General features: G+C 44.1%; 1 protein-coding gene across 16 annotated transcripts in view; it reads left to right on the forward strand.

Moving 5' to 3' along the window:
• Positions 1-18,115, forward strand: part of gramd1ba (GRAM domain containing 1Ba) — a 458,121-nt gene that overhangs the window by 153,253 nt on the left and 286,753 nt on the right. The window contains exons 1-2 of one of the 16 annotated variants that reach the window (XM_085968021.1): positions 8,765-9,190; positions 9,755-9,798. The exons of 14 other annotated variants lie outside the window; for them this stretch is intronic. The gene's annotated coding sequence lies outside the window, so the exon portion shown is untranslated. Of the gene's footprint in view, positions 1-8,764; positions 9,191-9,274; positions 9,799-18,115 lie in introns of those variants that run through there. One more of the 16 variants, XM_085968022.1, reaches the window with a different exon arrangement.

Below are 18,115 nucleotides of genomic sequence, written 5' to 3' on the forward strand. Positions count from 1 at the left end.
TTAATTTTTAAAACTATAAATTGTGTTTATGGAACACAGTAGGCTGTTCCGGTGGCACAGCATGCTCGAGTACACTGCATAATAGGACATGGGTTTGCACCTGTGATTATATCGCAAATTCCTGATCTCACTTGGATATCTGGAAGCACTGATTGGAGGCTAGACATTCCACCACAGGGCGGGTGAGAACAAAAAGTCAGGGGCCTAGAAATTCGGTGGGCTGCGCCACCAGTTAGCACCCAAAGGGGGCACTTAGCGGGTTTAGCACCACTGGCCACGCCTCCCGTGAAATTTAGCGGGGCGCTAATGGCGGCGTTAGCCTGTAGCGCTGCGCCGCCACCGATGACGTCATCGGTGTGCGCAGCGCCCCACTACCGCCCCGATCGCGAAATTTTGTAGCGCCCCCTGCTGTAACGCCGGTCGCAATTTACGGCGGTAGAGGCGCTAATTAAAGGAGAGGTGTGGGGTGGCCATTTTTGTTGGCCGCCTGCCAGCACACCTCCACGCTGCCGTCCCCGGCCTCCTGAGCGCCCCCCTCCCCCCGCGTTGTGCCGGCTGTGTCCCAAGAGCCTGGCACTTCTCCTCGGTGCCGGGCTCTTTTGCCGGCACTCACGGTCTCCGATCGTGCTGCAGCAGGCCCCTCCCCTTTAAGAAGGGGAGGAAGGCCTGCAGTACTGCAGCACGCCGTGCCGCAGTGTGTGGCGCTGCGGCACGTTGCGCTGCGATTTTCAGTTGCAGCGCCCCAAGAGGGATGCGGGGCGCCTCGAACAGCGCCGCGCTTCCGTTTGGGGCGCTCAAACTGAATATCGGGCTGGCGCTCGTGGCTCCTTCCGGGGCGGTACTTCCGGCGCCCAGGCGAAACGGGGCGCCACCGAATTTCTAGGCCAGAGAGTTATTGTTTACACCTCCTAGAGGCCAGTCACTGAATAACATTCTAAGGCAGATTTAATTAGTGCATTTAAAAACCTAAACAAGACTATGACCCAGATATTCCGATCACAGGCCTCCCGCGGGCGGAGAACTGCGACCTGGAAAAATCTGCGCCTTTACCTGAGGGCTCCTGGGACGCGCACAATTCCGCTGCTGGGCCTCTCCAAACTCCAAGGGCACAGGGCCCATGTATCCCAGAGGCGCAGGTAGTTCGCAGCGTCCCTGGGATCACGTGGGCTATGGGGAGCCAATCACAGAAGGGAATCTCCCTTCATACACTTGACAGGAAGACCTGTCAAATATATGAATGGAGATCACCCCCAAAACATGTAAAACTTTAAATAATTTTTTTTTTAAATCACATTTTTAAAATGACTTAAATTTACAATAAATTAACTATTTTAAACAAAAATTTAAATTTTTGAGAAAAATAATTAAAGTTTTTTATGGGGCTAAAATTAAACTTTTTTAAAGTATTTTTAAATGATAAATCAGTGAAATTTTTTATCCTGGTAAAAGCAGGCCTTACAGGCGGAGGGTTTCCAAAAAGTGGAACTATCCGCCCGCAGAGGCCCTTCTCCAGGGTAGCCAGAGGATCTGTCAAGAGCTTTCTTGACAGATTGGAAATGCTGGTTTACAGCGCATGCGCTTCGCATACCTGAAACCGGCATTTCCGATGTCCCTACGGGTGTGTACACAGCGCGTACACACCCATAGTGATCGGAATATCCGGCCCTATATGCTTATGGGGCACGACAGATTTTATGAATTATCAATGCAAAATATATTCCATAAGAAGTGATAATGAGCAAATACTGGGTTATCTATAGACATTGTATTTTTCACACAGCTTTAAACAGAAAAAAAGTTGTGTGGCTCATTACAAAGATGGTGAGCTTTATTCGAATCATAGAATGATAAAGCACAGGAGGAGGCCATGCGGCCCATTGTGCCTGCGCCTCTTTGAATGAGCTCTCCAATGAGTCCCACACCCCTGCCCTTTCCCCATAGCCCTGCAAATTTTTCCCCTTCAAGTATTTATCCACTTCCCTTTTGAAAGTTATTATTGACTCTGCTTCCACCGCCCTTTCGGGCAGTGCACTCCAGATCACAACAACTCGCTGCGTAATTTGTTTTCCTCGAGTCGCCTCTGCATCTTTTGCCATTGAGGAAAGTTCAGTACATTTCCTTCAGTTTTAAAGCTATCTTTGCATTGTTAACTTCCCAAGTGGAAAGTGATACTTACTGTTTAGACTATTCTGCCCATTCACAGCAACTGTAAAGGACACACATGACAAAAATACATCTTGAGTGATGAGATTATAACTGATGGGTGTTTGCAATCTAAGTAAAGTATTATACTTAACGTAATTAGATTATTAATCAGTAACTCCACTGATAACATCACAGTGCTCGTAATGTGAAGCGATAAGGTTCAGGTAGAGTACTGCAGGCAAGTTGCTTACCCTCTTACTGGCATTGTGTTGCCTTTATTTGCTCTTTGAGAACTTTTCAAATCAAGCTGATGGTGAAATCAACTAGAAGAAAACATGGGGGAAAAATTGGGTGGTTGGGCACTAATTTTAGCACCCCGAAAAAGTTAGCGCCCCTCCGCCAGAAATTCAGTAGTAGCGCCCCAAGCAGTAGGCGGGGCGCTACTGGAAGTGGTCCAACTCCGTGGGGCGCTACAGCTGAAGATCGCAGCGCTATGTGCAACAGCGCCGCGCCGTCGGCACATAGCGTCGCGTCATTGCAGGCCTCCTTCATGAATTGAAAGGGGCGCTAACGAGAGGCGCAAATCAACCCAATCCCCCCCACCATGTTCCTTCTATACTGTGCTGTAACAAATAGTCGTCCATGAGTTTAAGGCTGTGATTCAGTATATTATACAATTGTGAGTAGCTGGCTGTATGTATGAGGCTGTGATTCAGTATATATTATATAATAAGAAATAGCTGGCCATGACTTTAAGGTTATGATTCAGTTTTGACGTTTTTGGTGGTGTTTATAAGCTTATTAGATTTTGGCTTTGAGCTTATGACTGCATCAGATCTGCTTGATTACATTACATCATTGTAATGCTCTGCTCCATTACATTATGCCCTGCAACATCCTGCTTAGTTACATTACATCGTTGTAACACCCTACTTGACTGCATCACATTTGTAATGCCCGGCCAGATGGATCTTTTCTTTTCATGTTATTGATGGCAACGAATGGATAATAAATATCGCCCTAACCTACAGGGAATCATTTTAACGGGCGACTGACCCGCTATCACCCGTTTTATGTCACCACCGAAAGTTAAAATTACCCCCATTGTGTTTCCTCAAAATTTATTCTGCTTTTTAAAAAAAAAAAAAAAAAAAATTACAAAAAAATAAAATCGGTTTCATACCACCGTTTTTAAATGAAAGATTCCCCTGTGGTTCATTAATTCACGTGATTTGTCTGACGCTCATCATTTGAAATTTTACAGTGTTATTTACTTGTGCAATTAGAACTAAGTCACTTAACATCAGGAATCTGTGCTCAAAAACATTTCCATTCACTGCAATGTTGAATTATTAGGAAATACGATCAATTCAATATGATTGTATGTTGAAACAGATCCTTAACCTATGTAGCCTTGCACCTTTTTCGTCCTGATGCGATTAAATTGGTGTTTTGCTAATTTGCTTTCAAAACAAACTCGTCCATTTGGTTTAGATCAAAAGTCCTGTTAAATGAGATCTCAATCCATTTGGAATATTAAAAATGGAGCGTTTTACTGAAATGAACTGGGGAAAAAAATCCTCTTATCTGTTTAAGTCGACTTTATGTTCAGTGAGGACTGTTGATGCACAGGCAATCCTCCATCCTCTCTGCAGAGTGAATAGCCTCCATCTTGTTACAGAAAGGCAGCTTTTGCAAACCTCTAAATATACATCCTGCTGTTTAATATCCATAAAGTAATTAATATCCATGTGCAGATTGGGCTTTTCAAACACAGTTTTTTGGTTTAAACAGCCCGATGACAAGATTTCTGTATGCACTCTGCTCCCCTTAAGATCAGAAATCTGTGTCTTTCACTTTCTGCCTTGTCTAGGTTGAACCATTAACTCCGATTCCAGTAACTTGGAAATAATGTAGTTTTCCTACTACAACTTCAAACTATTGAATGGTGAAAAATATCAACATAAAACCAGAGTTATGCAAGTTAAATCAACTAATCTAATTTATTTACAGTTAAATATCCATAGAAATAAAGAATACTAGGCATACACTATCGGGTACAAGTAGTTATTTTAAAAATACTTGCATTTGGAATGACTACTTAACTCACTAGTTGTGTTATCAATGTTTTCTTACAATCATTTAGAATAATGCAGATGCTTGCCATTTCTCTCCAGCAGAAAATTAAACACTTAAGCCAGACAGTCTGAGAATTATTTAGTCTGAATTCCCTTCAGAAATCCGATAGGCACTAAAGAATACAAGATGATCCACTGCTTTATAGCCTTAATTCCCTTTACACCGTATAACTATTTCAGCCATTGATTATACAACGGGAGATATTTTGTTGTGAACTCGGAACTTGCTGCATGTAACTTCCACCCATAGTATACAGCCACTTTTAACATGATGCAATCAGAAATCATATTCTTCTTAGCCATCAAGCCATAAAAAACACAAATGCATCAGCCCCAAGAGCATATGAGATGTTGCATTGCTGAGGACAGTTCCTTGCCATAAAAGAGAATTAATAAATGATTATGACAATTAGGATGATTTATGTTTGCCCCTTTATAATGTCTAGACAATAGCCTCCATTTGACCAGTGCAGTCAATGAAAACCTAGAACAAAGCACTTTCAGTGTTTGAGCTTTTCTCCCAACCGCTTGTTAGCTTGTGCTCACAATGGAAAGGCAGCGGGCAGAAAACTGGTGTTTGCACATCGGTCAATCCGCAATCGTCAGTTTTCCACCCAAAGTGAAAATTATTCTTCCCCTCATTTCCCTCTCTTTCCCCCCCCCCCCAAAGTCTCCAATGAATGGAAACCTGCACCCTTAGTCACGAAAGTCACATGTTTGAGTTTTTATGCAAGATATATCCATGGGTTCACGATCACCAGTCACTCAAGTAAACAGACCTTGCATGCACTATGATCCGGAGTGCACCCTTTTCTGCCTAAGGTCTAGGTAAATGATCGTGAGATCCAGGGATTGTAACACAGAATTCTTACTCTATGCACTAGTTACTACAGGAAACTTTGTGATATCCGGCACCGACGGGACCGAGCTGTTGCCGTCCCATCAAAACTGCTGGACAAACCAGCGCTAATGTTAAAACATACGGAAGCTTTTGAGCTCCATATTTAACAACAAACCCTGTTGCTTAGCAACAGCTTCTAAACAGTCAGCCATAGCTTGCAAGCGTCTCTGTAGCTAAGCAACAGCTTTAGCTAGACCTTGCAGAGCCTGACTAGTGGAAAAAAAAAGCAACGAAAAGAAAAAAAACTTACTGAACCGACTCCTGAATTTTGCCGGTGGCTCGAGCATTCCGGACAGTTAACCTCCGGATAAACCAAAGTTTCCTGTCGAATAGATTGCATGCTGTCACATGATTCTTCTCTCTTTAAAAGGCAGGTTGGATATACATTCTTACCAAATGGAGATGCGTTTGTGTATAATAATTGATGTATCTTCCATATGTAAACAACAAAGACACCACTCACTTTCTGTCGCAACATAAGACTTCAAATGGAAGTTTACTTATTGTAGCCTAACATCTCATGTGAGACAGACACTGATAGTTTGAAGAAAACCAAGCCTTCAAGTTACAGCTACAAAGTTCAAACACTGGCAGTTGGAGGCTTTCCCGTATATTTCTATAATAGGAGGCCTTTGCCCACCGCACTGCTGGTCAATGGGACCACAGCCAAGCTATGACTTCTCCAAGGTCACGGGGCAAGCTGTCAGCTGAAGCCACTACTTCAGGTTGGGGGGCTGTTCTTTGATTAATGATTTAGCTTGGGAGGTCAGTCAGCCAGCTATCCTGAGATAAAAACAGTAGACAACATCATCCCTCATAATTATGTTCGATCAAACAATCATTGATCAAAATTAAGAATTGGCAATCTTTATTAATAGCTTAAGATGCTCCTCATTTACTGTGATAGTGACATCCAGTAAACACTTTGAGCCTTCCATTTCTCTTAGCCTTAGCAAAGCGAAGAAGGTGAAGAACATGGCAGCTAGCTCATCCGGAACTGAACGAGTGAGTTTCCTTTGAGCAATACCTTGTGTGCCTCTGTTGTAACCCTTTGCACACTGATTCTAGCAATACAATAATTAGATACCATTAACTACTTTTTTGTCACAAACACCCCATGCATAGAATCACTTGACAAGAAAATCTTGTCTATTAGTGCTTTGAGCATGCATAATTCGATTAACACTTAGGGCACAACTTTTATCTTTGCTAATTTAGCGACTAAACAACTTGGCCTGGTCATGTAGGCAATTTGTCTTCAGCCCTCCACCTTGACTTTGGGCAAGGGAAATCAGCTTCCATCTTGCCTCTGGTTCACTTTGTGCATTAGCCACACCCCGATGGAGACAAAGGACATCCTTTTCAACTACAATCAACTGAAACTAATTTTGAAAACACATTTAACTTGTCTACCTAAAAGACATAAAACCACACCAACAACTTGCACTATTTAGTGCCTTTAATGTAGTAAAACACCCCAAGGCACTTCACAGGAAGGGATCAGACAAAAATTGACGCAGAGCCAAAGTAGGAGGTATTAGGACATCAACTAAAAGCTTGGTCGAAGAGGTAGGTTTTAAGATGAGTCTGACAGAAGGAGAGAGAGGTGGAGAGGTCTAGGGAGGGAGTTGCCGAGCTTAGGGCCGAGGGCATGGCTGTCAGTGGTGGGGCAAAGGGAGTGGGCGATGCAAGCGAGGCCAGTGTTGGAAGAACGTAAAGTTCTTGGAGGATTGTAGGACTAGAGGAGGTTGCAGAAGCAGGGAAGGGGTGAGGCCGTGGAAGGATTTGAACATGAGGATGAGAGTTTTGAAATCGAGGCATTGGTGGATCCAGAAACAATGTTGGTCAGCGAGCACAGGGGTGCTGGGTGAATGGGACTTAGTGCATGTTAGGATATGGGACGCAGCATTTTAGATCAGCTCAAGTTCATGGAGGGTGGAAGATGGGGGCCAGCTAGGAGAACTTTGGAATAGTCAAGTCTGGAGGTAGGAAAAGTATGGATGAAGGTGGCAGCAGCAGCAGATCAGCTGGGGCAGGGTCGGAGACTGGCGATGTTACGGAGGTGGAAGTAGGCGGTCTTTGTGATGGAGAGGATATGGTGTCAGAAGCTCAGCTCAGGGTCATATAGGACGCTGAGGTTGTGAACAATCTGGTTCAACCTGAAACAGTGGCCAGGAAGTGGGATGGATTCAGTGCTGAGGGAACGGAGTTTCTGGCTGAGCCAAAGTCAATGGGCTGGATTTTCCCGGGTCCCACCCGCACGGTGCAGGGGAGATGGCGGGAAACCCGGAAGCTCGGGTTTAAAACTCCGCCACGTGCGTGCGACGTCAGGGGCGAGTACCCCGCCCGGAAGGCAGCCTCATTGACAGGCTGGCTTCCAGTTGTGCGGGTAACGCGGGCTAGGAGGCCACAGGACCAGGTAGGTGCTGGGCCCAGGATTGCGGGGGTCCGATCCCCCGGAGAGGACGAGGGAATCCCGGCCGCCTGCAGTAAAACCAGCAAAGCAGGTTAAAGTAGAGGCTTCAGGCCTCATTATAATATTTAAATTGCCAATCCGCCTCCTGGCAGCGGGTTGGCAGCTCGAAACCCCACCCCGTCCCTCCTGAGTTAAAGGTGAAAGGAGGCGGGTTGGGGTCGGGGGGTTCACATTTTTTCAACTTTCACTTCCTACTCACGCCTCCGACCCACCCGCTCTTACCTCCTGAAAATTCCGGCCAATGGCTTTAGCCTTCCCAAATACAGAAATCCTTTTTATTGACACAAAATGTAACCTCTGATTTCGGCTGATTTGTTTGCAAAACTGTGACTTGGCCATTTAGGGTGGACTTTGTAAGTCCTGAAGTATCGGATATTAGAGTTGTTACCACGTACTGTTGAAGAAGTTCATCAGTGCCAAAGACTGATGAACCATGAGTACCACAGGTGGCGACTGATGCACGATGCTCTTTTGCACAAGTGAACTAAACTGTCTTACCGCCTGTATTGCCATGTTTGGTTACATGGGTGTTCCTTAAAAATGGACTGTGGCATGGTATCGCCCGCTGCTGGCCACAAAGTGATGATGATTAACTCTTACTAGACGCAACAATCCTGGGCAGAGAAAGTATTGCAGACATTCACACCGTAAATTAAAAAAAGATAACAGGAACGTTCTGATTTGATTGAGGGATGCAAGGCTGAGAAACTTCTAAGATTAGAGCCCCGATAGTAACTCTGCCCCGCCTGGCAGAGACCAGGCAAGGAGGCAGTCAAAGTGGAGCGAGGGACTAACCCACTCCTTTCCCGTCCCGATCTGACCACCTGCAGTTTTAAATTTTGAAGACTTTTAAGGACAGTTTGTGCAGGAGTTTGCCTCCGGGCCCCACAAGGAAACTTTAGCCCTCCCTTGCCCATGGCTTCAACTTCTCCTCCCCCCCCCCCCCCCCCACCCCCACCCCCACCCCACCCCACCCCTGATCACGATTGCACCCACCTCACGGCTTACCTGACTGCCATAGACCGTTCCTGTGGGTCCCCGTTGGCAGATTCCTGCTGCCAGGCAGTGATTTCTGCCTGGTTTGGGTGGGAGTTATGGGACTGGATATGCCAAGGAGGCCCAGGCATTAAAACCAATCCGGGCCTCGACATGCGAGCTTGCTGCTCACCCAGATCACAGCCTTTAATCAAGTCCCTCTAATCTATTCTTTGTACTCTTGCTGCACAGTTTAGCCTGACGCTTGAAGTTTGTACGTCATCATTTTTGGCTGTGATCCTATTGGAAGTTATTTGAAGTAAGGCATAGTTTGATGTCAGCGGTACACCATCTTTTTCTTCCAAGTGTGTTTTTGTTTAAATGTTTGATTAACGAAGCTATCTCCCTTCTCATCTGTAACAGTGACAAAAAGTAGAGCTGACTGAACCCTAGTTTCTTTTGATATTGTTTTTAAGGTTCTGCTGATTCAGGTTCTTGCTTTTTTGTGCTAAGCTGATAGCAGCTCAGTGTGACATTCACGGAACCGCATCAAAGGTATTTAATATTTTAGTTTTTTTGGAAAAATAATTGGCATTCATTGCAGGAGATATCCAGGATACATTCTATATGGAATATTACAACAATAGAATGCGTGTGAAGCATCTATGTTTACAAATTCTGAAGTCTTTCAATGAGTAAAATAAGTCTAGTAATGTCCAAAAATGATTCAGTAGTTTTATTTCGTGGACATTAATGTCTTAAAACTAATTGGCAGTTCCTATGGATGCTATGCCTTGAGGATCTGATCTCCCTTTTGTTCCCAGTTGACCTTGTGACATCAATGCAGTATTGCAGATGGTGGTGACGGGTAATATCTTTGTGTGTGTAATATAATTATTTTTACTCAACACGAGGGAATAACAAAAATTGAGCTAATGTCCATTTGGAAAAAAATGTATGCTGCGGACTTGGACTGTTCTTTCTCGATGTCCCGCACGTTTAGATTTTTTCCACATGTAGAACCCTGCTGTGAAAGCACTTCCCTTCATTAAATCTGCTCCTTCTTTTCCCATATGGCATTTGCTTCTGAACCTCCCCTACTGCACTGGCCATTGATAGACGAAGCAGAAGAAATGGAGAAAGCTGATATGGAAGCAACAAAGGTAAGATGACAATTCTGCCCAGGCACTGTGAATGTACTTAAATCATAGCTCTTGTCTTTCCAAATCCAGTTAGGTAAGTGCCCACCAAGTTGGTTCAAGAGCAGCATTGGCAGAGGGCTACGGTTTGGTCGCTTGCCTATATCCTCAACTGGGAAATTGTGCAACAAGGAGGTCCGGGGTTGGGGGGAAACACAACTTTCAAAATTTAAATCCTTCGGCCACAAATATTTTGAGTTTCAACAGATAACTTGTATCATACAGTTCAGTTACTATCACACAGAAGTACTCAATCTCAGAATATCTCTGGGTTATGTACTATTTACAGAAATCATTTTGGTTTTGCAAACGTTTAAGATTATGGAACTGAACTACAATTGTGGCCTTCTTGATGAAACAGCCGATTTCTTAACACGAGTGAGCAATTTAGTATTCACATCATTTACGGTTACATAATTCACTTCTTATTGCCGTGTTTATGGTTCGGCTCTTGGTGTGTGTAATCTTTAGAAAAGCAGTAAATGATGCAAGTCAGGCTGTGGCTGAGAACCAAATTGGCTATTTGACTGAAAAATTTGAACAGAGAGAAAGCAAAATGATGATCTTGGTGCTGCTGTTGCTTGAACAGTGCCCCAGCTACAGATGTTTTGGTTAGTCACATCTTCATGACAGCAAAACAACTTCAAAAATGCATTAAGACTTCAGTTTATTATTTGATTAGTGGAACTGTGCACTAGCTGAGGTGTGCTACTAATGCTGCCTCGTTGTATGTTTGGTGTTATCTGGGTGAACAAGCTTCAGTTGTCACAATCAATACAATTATTGATTAGAAAACTAATCAGTTAGCATTAACACAAGATGATGAAACGCAAAATTAAACGCCTTGCAGCATCTAGAATACAGCATTGCAGTGCTGTGGGTTGTATCATACGGGCTACATTGGACCCGAGTTGATGCTTAGGATAAATTGTGACGTCTCTAAACATTAAAATTCCAGCATGAGGTACAGACTGGTACAGCGAGTTGGAAGGTTGTCCTTTTCACCTCTAAGATCCACATTTGAATCCAGCCCAGAAGAAGTCTCTCCTTCCTAATGAGGAAAAGACTACCAGCCCGGGCCACAAAAGGCACCCTTGTATTCAGTACAATTGGGATTAGTTCGTCAGCCACACCATAAGGTTGCATAGTTTAAGAAGCGAAGCTGACATTCCTGCACAGTTTGAGGGGGAATCGGGTTGTAAAATACTCTACCAAGCCTGATTCGTTTGCTTGCGGCGAAAAAAAAATCAGTATGACATTTTGATGAATGATAATTAGCCAAGACTCACTTGAGTACATGTTTCTGATTGGTGGTAGGCAGTTCATCAGCACAGTTCAAACAAATCAAGGGCACTGATGGTGTTGGAAATGGAGCACAACTAAAATAACGTGTCAGGTTGGGGAGAGCTTGTCAGAATGGAAGATTTTTTTTTTTCTTTAGTGAGGTTCATCCAGAATGCTGCCGCTCATATCCTTAGTCACTTAAAGCCTCGCAGTGCCACTACCCTAGTCCTCATGAGGCTGCTCTAACTCCCTGTGCCTGCATGAATCCAAGATCCTTAACCTTTAAATGCATTCAAGCGTTTGCCCCACCTAAACCCAGTGACCACCTTCGGCCTCATGTCCCTGCTCGCATTCTTCACTCCTCTGACACCGCTTTAATCCTCCTCCCAAGTCCTCTTCACTCCAGAATTGCCAACTGCTCTTTTAGCCTTCTTGCCCCTCGGCCATTGGGATTCCTCCCCAAAGTCCCTTCACCTTCATCTTCACTGCTTTCAAAAGCCTACCAAAACTGTTCAACTGTTTTCTTGCTTCTGCCATGAATTAATGCTACCTATTCTCCTTCCCACTCAGTTTTCATTTTTCATTTATCTGACCTGCAAAGCACACTCGGACATCATCCTGATGCCAAAAGCATTAAAATGCAAGTTGTTGTTTTAAATTAATTTCTATCTTTTTTTAATGGAGTGGGGCAGATCTGCAGATTTCTTGTTTGTTACTATGAATAGAAGGCAGTTTAGCCTCCAATCATCATAATGCAGCATGAGATTATTTTATCTAAAAGGTGACCTGTCCACCTTCTATTGGTTATGCACTGCATTTAGGGTTAGGGTTAGAAACGTGTTGGAAGGTTTGTGCATCATGTCCATGATTTAAATAGTATTGAATTGGGCAAAAAGGTTTTTCTCAAGACACTCATTTCTAGGTTAGAAAATCCATCCACAATAAAAGCCATGTCAGACTTTTCTGATTTCCTGCTTGCTTCACACATAAACCATAGTAAAATGTTAGATTCCATTCTTATCCATCGTTACCTGAATTAACAGCAAAACTCCCAATCCTTAAAAAGTCTGATAATTTTATATGAAATATTGTGATCAGAAAGTAGCATATGGAGATGTGCAATTTATGGTCTAGCTGAGCATAATTTAGATTGCACTGGGACTGGTTAAGCTTGAGGTTTGAAATAAAAACACAAAATGCTGGAAACACTCAGCAGGTCAGGCAGCATCTGTGGAGAGAGAAACAGAGTTAATGTTTCAGGTTGATGACCTTGCGTCAGAAGGTCAGTTGGAGGTTTGTCTGTTGAGCAGGCAAGTTGGAATACATTTTACATAAACTTTACAGTGCAGATCTTGGAGCATGTTACTGGAGTCTTCTCCACTTCAGACTTTGAATCATGTCATAATTGCTGGAATGCACTGCCACTAACATTATTGCTGTTGGACTTTAGTTATGCATCTTTCCATTACTTTACTGGGTGGGGGTTAAAGCTCTGACTCTGGAACTGGGTTGTGATACCATCACCTGATAGGAAGAGAATGATTTACTGCTTTATATGATTGTATATTGTATGACCGCATTCATTCTTCTTTCCTTACTTCACAAAATAATATTACTGTACAATGTGGAAACCTGACGTCAGTTTTGGCACTAAGTGAAAAGTCATTGGTGCTAAGCATTAGCTGGGTTAATTGGAGCACTCTCACCTCTGAGTCAGAAAGCTGTGGGTTCAAACTCCACTATCAACTTGAGCATATGATCAAAGATGACATTTTTGCGCAATACTGAGAGCGAGCTTTATCGTTGGAGGTCCATCTTTCAGATGAGACATTAAACTGAGGCCCTGGCTGCCTGTTTTGGTGACGGTATTGGAAGAAAGCAGAGCGTTCACCCAGTGAGCTGGCCATATTCATCACTGGACATACCTTAGCAAGAACACATTATCTAGTCATTCATTCATGAGTTCTTTGTGGTTGTTGCTGTGTGCAATTTAGCTGCTGTATTTTCCTACTTAACAATAGTGAGATTGCAGTTTAAAAGTAATCTGTTGGTTGTAAAGCACTTTGGGACATCCTGCTGATGTGATAAGGCTCTACACAAATGCATGTTCTTTCTTTGTTTCTTTTTCAGAGCAGCAAGCAGCACTTAATTGTGGGCTGAGGTTGATCTCCCTGAAATTTTTCTTCCCCTTGCATTGTAAATCAAAGGAGCAGTGACAGCAGTACTGATTGATGGCACCAATAATAGCCATCTGTAGCATTGAGATATGAATCAAAGCCTGAGCTCTAATCACTACAGTGCAAGGATGAACCTCAGCCAGATGGAATCATGTCAGGAGCTGAACAATAAATGTGATGGGCTCCAGTGTCATTCCAATTCATGTTTCGGCCAGTGTTGGTGCCCATTTGGCTCTAGATATGACACTGTTTGTCCAGCACAACCTACTGTTCAAATAAAAATTTGGGAACATCTTTTTAATTCATTCGCGGGATGTGGGCATCACTGGCACCCCGAGTTGCCCTGAAGGAGGTGTTGGTGGTGGGCCTCTTTCTTCAAACGCTGCAGTCTGTGTGGCAAAGTAAAAACAGAAAATTCTGTGAATACACAGCATGCCCATCATCATTGAAAAGAGGAAAGACCGATTTATGTTTTGGGGTGAGACCTTTCATTAGAACTGCAGACTGGAAGATAAGTCCCTTCATGGAATTGAACAAAATGAGGGAGGCGGTAGGGAACATAACTGGCAGAAGTCAAGTGTTGTAACCCTTTGTCAGACCAAAGTTCTCGGGGGCGGTTGGGCTACGCAGGACATTGGCCTGCCTCCTTACTGCCTGTAAGTGTCAGCCTTGACTCAGTGGTAGCACTCGAGCCTCTGAGTCAGAGGGTCATGGGTTAAAGCCCCAGTCCAGAGACTTGAGCGCATATCCATGCTGACACTGCAGTGCAAGTACTGAGGGACTGCTGCACTGCCAGAGGTGCTGTCTTTTGGATGGGATAAGAGAACTGGTTGACAGACAGAAAGCAAAGAGTTGGAATAAATGGCTCTTTTTCCGAGTGGCAGGCAGTGGGGTACCGCAGGGATCGGTCCTTGGACCCCAGCTATTCACAATATATATTAATGATCTGGACGAGGGAACTAGATGTAATATCTCCAAGTTTGCAGACGACACACAGCTGGGTGGGCGTGTGTGCTGTGAGGAGGATGCCGAGAAACTCCAGTATGATTTGGACAGGTTGGGCGATTGGGCAGAAGCATGGCAGATGCAATATAACGTGGATAAATGCGAGGTTATCCACTTTGGTGTCAAAAACAGGAAGGCAGATTATTATCTAAATGGCAATAGATTGGGAGAAGGGGAAGTGCAACGAGACCTGGGCGTCCTTGTGCACCAGTCGCTGAAAGTAAGCATGCAGGTGCAGCAGGCGGTTCAGAAGGCAAATGGTATGTTGGCCTTCGTAGCGAGAGGGTTTGAGTACAGGAACAAGGATGTCTTGCTGCAGTTGTACAGGGCCTTGGTGAGGCCACACCTTGAGTATTGTGTGCAGTTTTGGTCACCTTATCTGAGGAAGGATGTTCTTGCCATGGAAGGAGTGCAACAAAGATTCACCAGGCTGATACTTGGGATGGCAGGAATGACGTATGAGGAGAGATTGGGTTGATTGGGCTTGTACTCGCTGGAGTTTAGAAGAATGAGAGGGGATCTCATCGAAACTTATAAAATTTTAACAGGACTAGACAGACTAGATGCTGGAAGGATGTTCCCGATGGTCGGGGAGTCCAGAACCAGGGGTCACAGTCTAAGGATAAGGGGTAAGCCATTTAGGACAGAGATGAGGAGGAATTTCTTCACCCAGAGAGTGGTGAACCTGTGGAATTCTCTACCAAAGAAGGCAGTAGAGGCCAATTCATTAAATGTATTCAAGAAGGAGTTGGATATATTTCTTAAGGCTAAAGGGATCAAGGAATATGGAGAGAAGGCAGGAACAGGGTACTGAATTTGGATGATCAGCCATGATCTCATTGAATGGTGGAGCAGGCTCGAGGGGCCGAATGGCCTGCTCCTATCTTCTATGTTTCTATGTGCCATCTGTCCTCTCGGGTGGATGTAAAATATCCCATGGCACTATTCGAAGAAGAGCAGGAGACTGCTCCTGATCTCCTGGCAATAGCTATCCCTCAATTAGCATCACTGAAGTAAAAACAGATTATCTGGTCAATTGTCTCATTGTTGTTTGTGGGACCTTGCTGTGTGCAAATTGGCTGCCGCGTTTCCCCAAATTACAACAGTGACTATATTTCAAAAGAACTTAATTGGCTGTAAAGTGCTTTGGGATGTCCTGAGGTTGTGAAAGGTGCTATATAAATGCAAGTCCTTTTCTTTCCTTTCTCTTTGAGTGCTGACAGGACCTGCTGTGTGGTTCCAATAACTTCTCTTTATTTTAGCTTTGTAGTTTAAAAAAATTATCCCCCCCCCCCCCCCCCCGCCATTTCCTTGCCATCCTCTCCCATCCAGTTCACTTGCCTCCATTTTGGCAAGTTTTTGGTGTCTTTCCCACGTCTCGTTACACTGTGCAGTTGTTTTGCTTGCTTTTTATTCTTTTAATGCCTAACCAAGATCTTTGTATATCAGTTTTCACCTCTTTCAAGATTTCAAAAGCCTTTGTTTGCTGACCATTGAACTCGTTAACTGTATCCTTGTGACAGGAGCCAGCATTCCTGACCCCTACCTGTTCTCCTCCTCCTTTCTCCCCCCCCCCCCCCCCACCATTCATGCGCAAATATCAAGGGGTTTGTGAAGTGAAGCATTTGTAGGGGGTTTTGGTTTGGGGTTTGTGTCTGGCCAGTCAGTCGTGTCTGAGCTGCTCCAGCCCCGTGCGGTTCGAATCGCTTCCCCTTTGGTTCTGACCACCGGACTTATTTACAAGTAGCGATATAGACAAACGAGACCAGTGGTTTGGTGCAAAGGAAACCAATGTTTATTAAAAATAGAGAAACAATTACTATACAGAGAAAATCTCTATGGATGCAACACAATTACACTTAACGGGGGAGGAGAAACGAACACATCGAGGGAAAATGACTAAAATGACACTTTAGCAATTCCCCTTAACTCCCACCCTTTACACGTATCTAGATTGTCTTGTAATGGGTCAGAACATAAGAACATAAGAAATAGGAGCAAGAGTAGGCCAATCGGCCCCTCGAGCCTGCTCCACCATTCAATAAGATCATGGCTGATCTGATCCTAACCTCAAATCTTCTATCACTCTGCATCCACCCGAACCCATGTGATCTCCCGGGAGAGGCGAAAAACCAGATAAAGACCCAATGGCCAATTTGGGAGAAAAAAATCTGGGAAATTCCTCTCCGACCCATCTAGGCGATCGAAATTCTTCCAGGAGATCACTCTGTCCCTATATTTCCTACAGTACTTACCTTCTGTAAAGGCGATCTCCACCCCAGCCAGGAACAGGAATAAAACCATCTCCTGAAATCTAACAGAATTAGAACACAGTAGGAGCAGAACAAGGCTACACGGCCCCTGGGCCCGCTCCACTACCCACAGGGCCATGACCATTCCGAACCCAGACTCATGTCCAATTTCCTGCCCGCTCCCCGTAACCCTTTATTCCCTTTTACTTCTAGGAAACTATCTATTTCTGTTTTAAATTTATTTAATGATGTAGCTTCCACAGCTTTCTGGGGCAGCAAATTCCACAAACCTACCACCCTCTGAGTGAAGAAGTTTCTCCTCATCTCAGTTTTGAATGAGCAGCCCCTTATTTTAAGATTATGCCCCCTAGTTCTAGTTTCACCCATCATTGGGAACATCCTCACCGCATCCACCCGATCAAGCCCCTTCACAATCTTATATGTTTCAATAAGATCGCCTCTCATTCTTCTGAACTCCAATGAGTAGAGTCCCAATCTACTCAACCTCTCCTCATATGACCACCCCCTCATCCCCGGGATTAACCGAGTGAACCTTCTTTGTACTGACTCGAGAGCAAGTATGTCTTTTCTTAAGTATGGACACCAAAACTGTATGCAGTATTCCAGGTGCGGCCTCACCAATACCTTGTACAACTGCAGCAATACCTCCCTGTTTTTATATTCCAACCCCCTAGCAATAAAAGCCAACATTCCATTGGCCTTCTTAATCACTTGCTGCACCTGCATACTAACTTTTTGAGTTTCGTGCACCAGGACCCCCAGATCCCTTTGTACTACAGTACTTTCCAGTTTCTTGCCATTAAGATAATAACTTGCTCTATGATTTTTCCTGCCAAAGTGCATAACCTCACACTTTCCAGTATTGTATTCCATCTGCCAAATCTCTGCCCACTTACTTAGCCTGTCTATGTCCCTTTGCAGGTTTTTTATGTCCTCCTCACTCACTACTTTCCCTCCCATCTTTGTATCATCTGCAAACTTTGATATGTTACACTCGGTCCCCTCCTCCAAATCGTTAATATAGATTGTAAAGAGTTGGGGACCCAGCACTGACCCCTGCGGAACACCACTAGTTACTGGTTGCCAATCTGAGAACGAACCATTTATCCCAACTCTCTGCTTTCTGTTAGAGAGCCAATCCTCCACCCACGCCAGAATATTACCCCCAATCCCGTGATTTTTTATCTTGAGCAATAATCTTTTGTGTGGCACCTTGTCAAATGCCTTTTGGAAGTCTAAATACACTACGTCCACTGGTTCCCCTTTATCCACCCTGTATGTTACTTCCTCAAAAAACTCAAGCAAATTTGTTAAACATGACTTCCCCTTCATGAAACCATGCTGAGTTTGCCCTATTAAATTATGTTTATCCAAATGTCCCGTTACTGTCTCCTTAATAATGGACTCTAACATTTTACCAACCACAGATGTTAGGCTAACAGGTCTATAGTTTCCAGCCTTCTGCCTACTACCCTTTTTAAATAAGGGTGTTACATTAGCAGTTTTCCAATCTGCCGGGACCTTTGCTGAGTCCAGTGAGTT

This window comes from Somniosus microcephalus, chromosome 26 (assembly GCF_052327205.1).
Source record: "Somniosus microcephalus isolate GS21.2 chromosome 26, FLI_Smic_1.0, whole genome shotgun sequence".
Classification (NCBI taxonomy): Eukaryota; Metazoa; Chordata; class Chondrichthyes; order Squaliformes; family Somniosidae; genus Somniosus; species Somniosus microcephalus.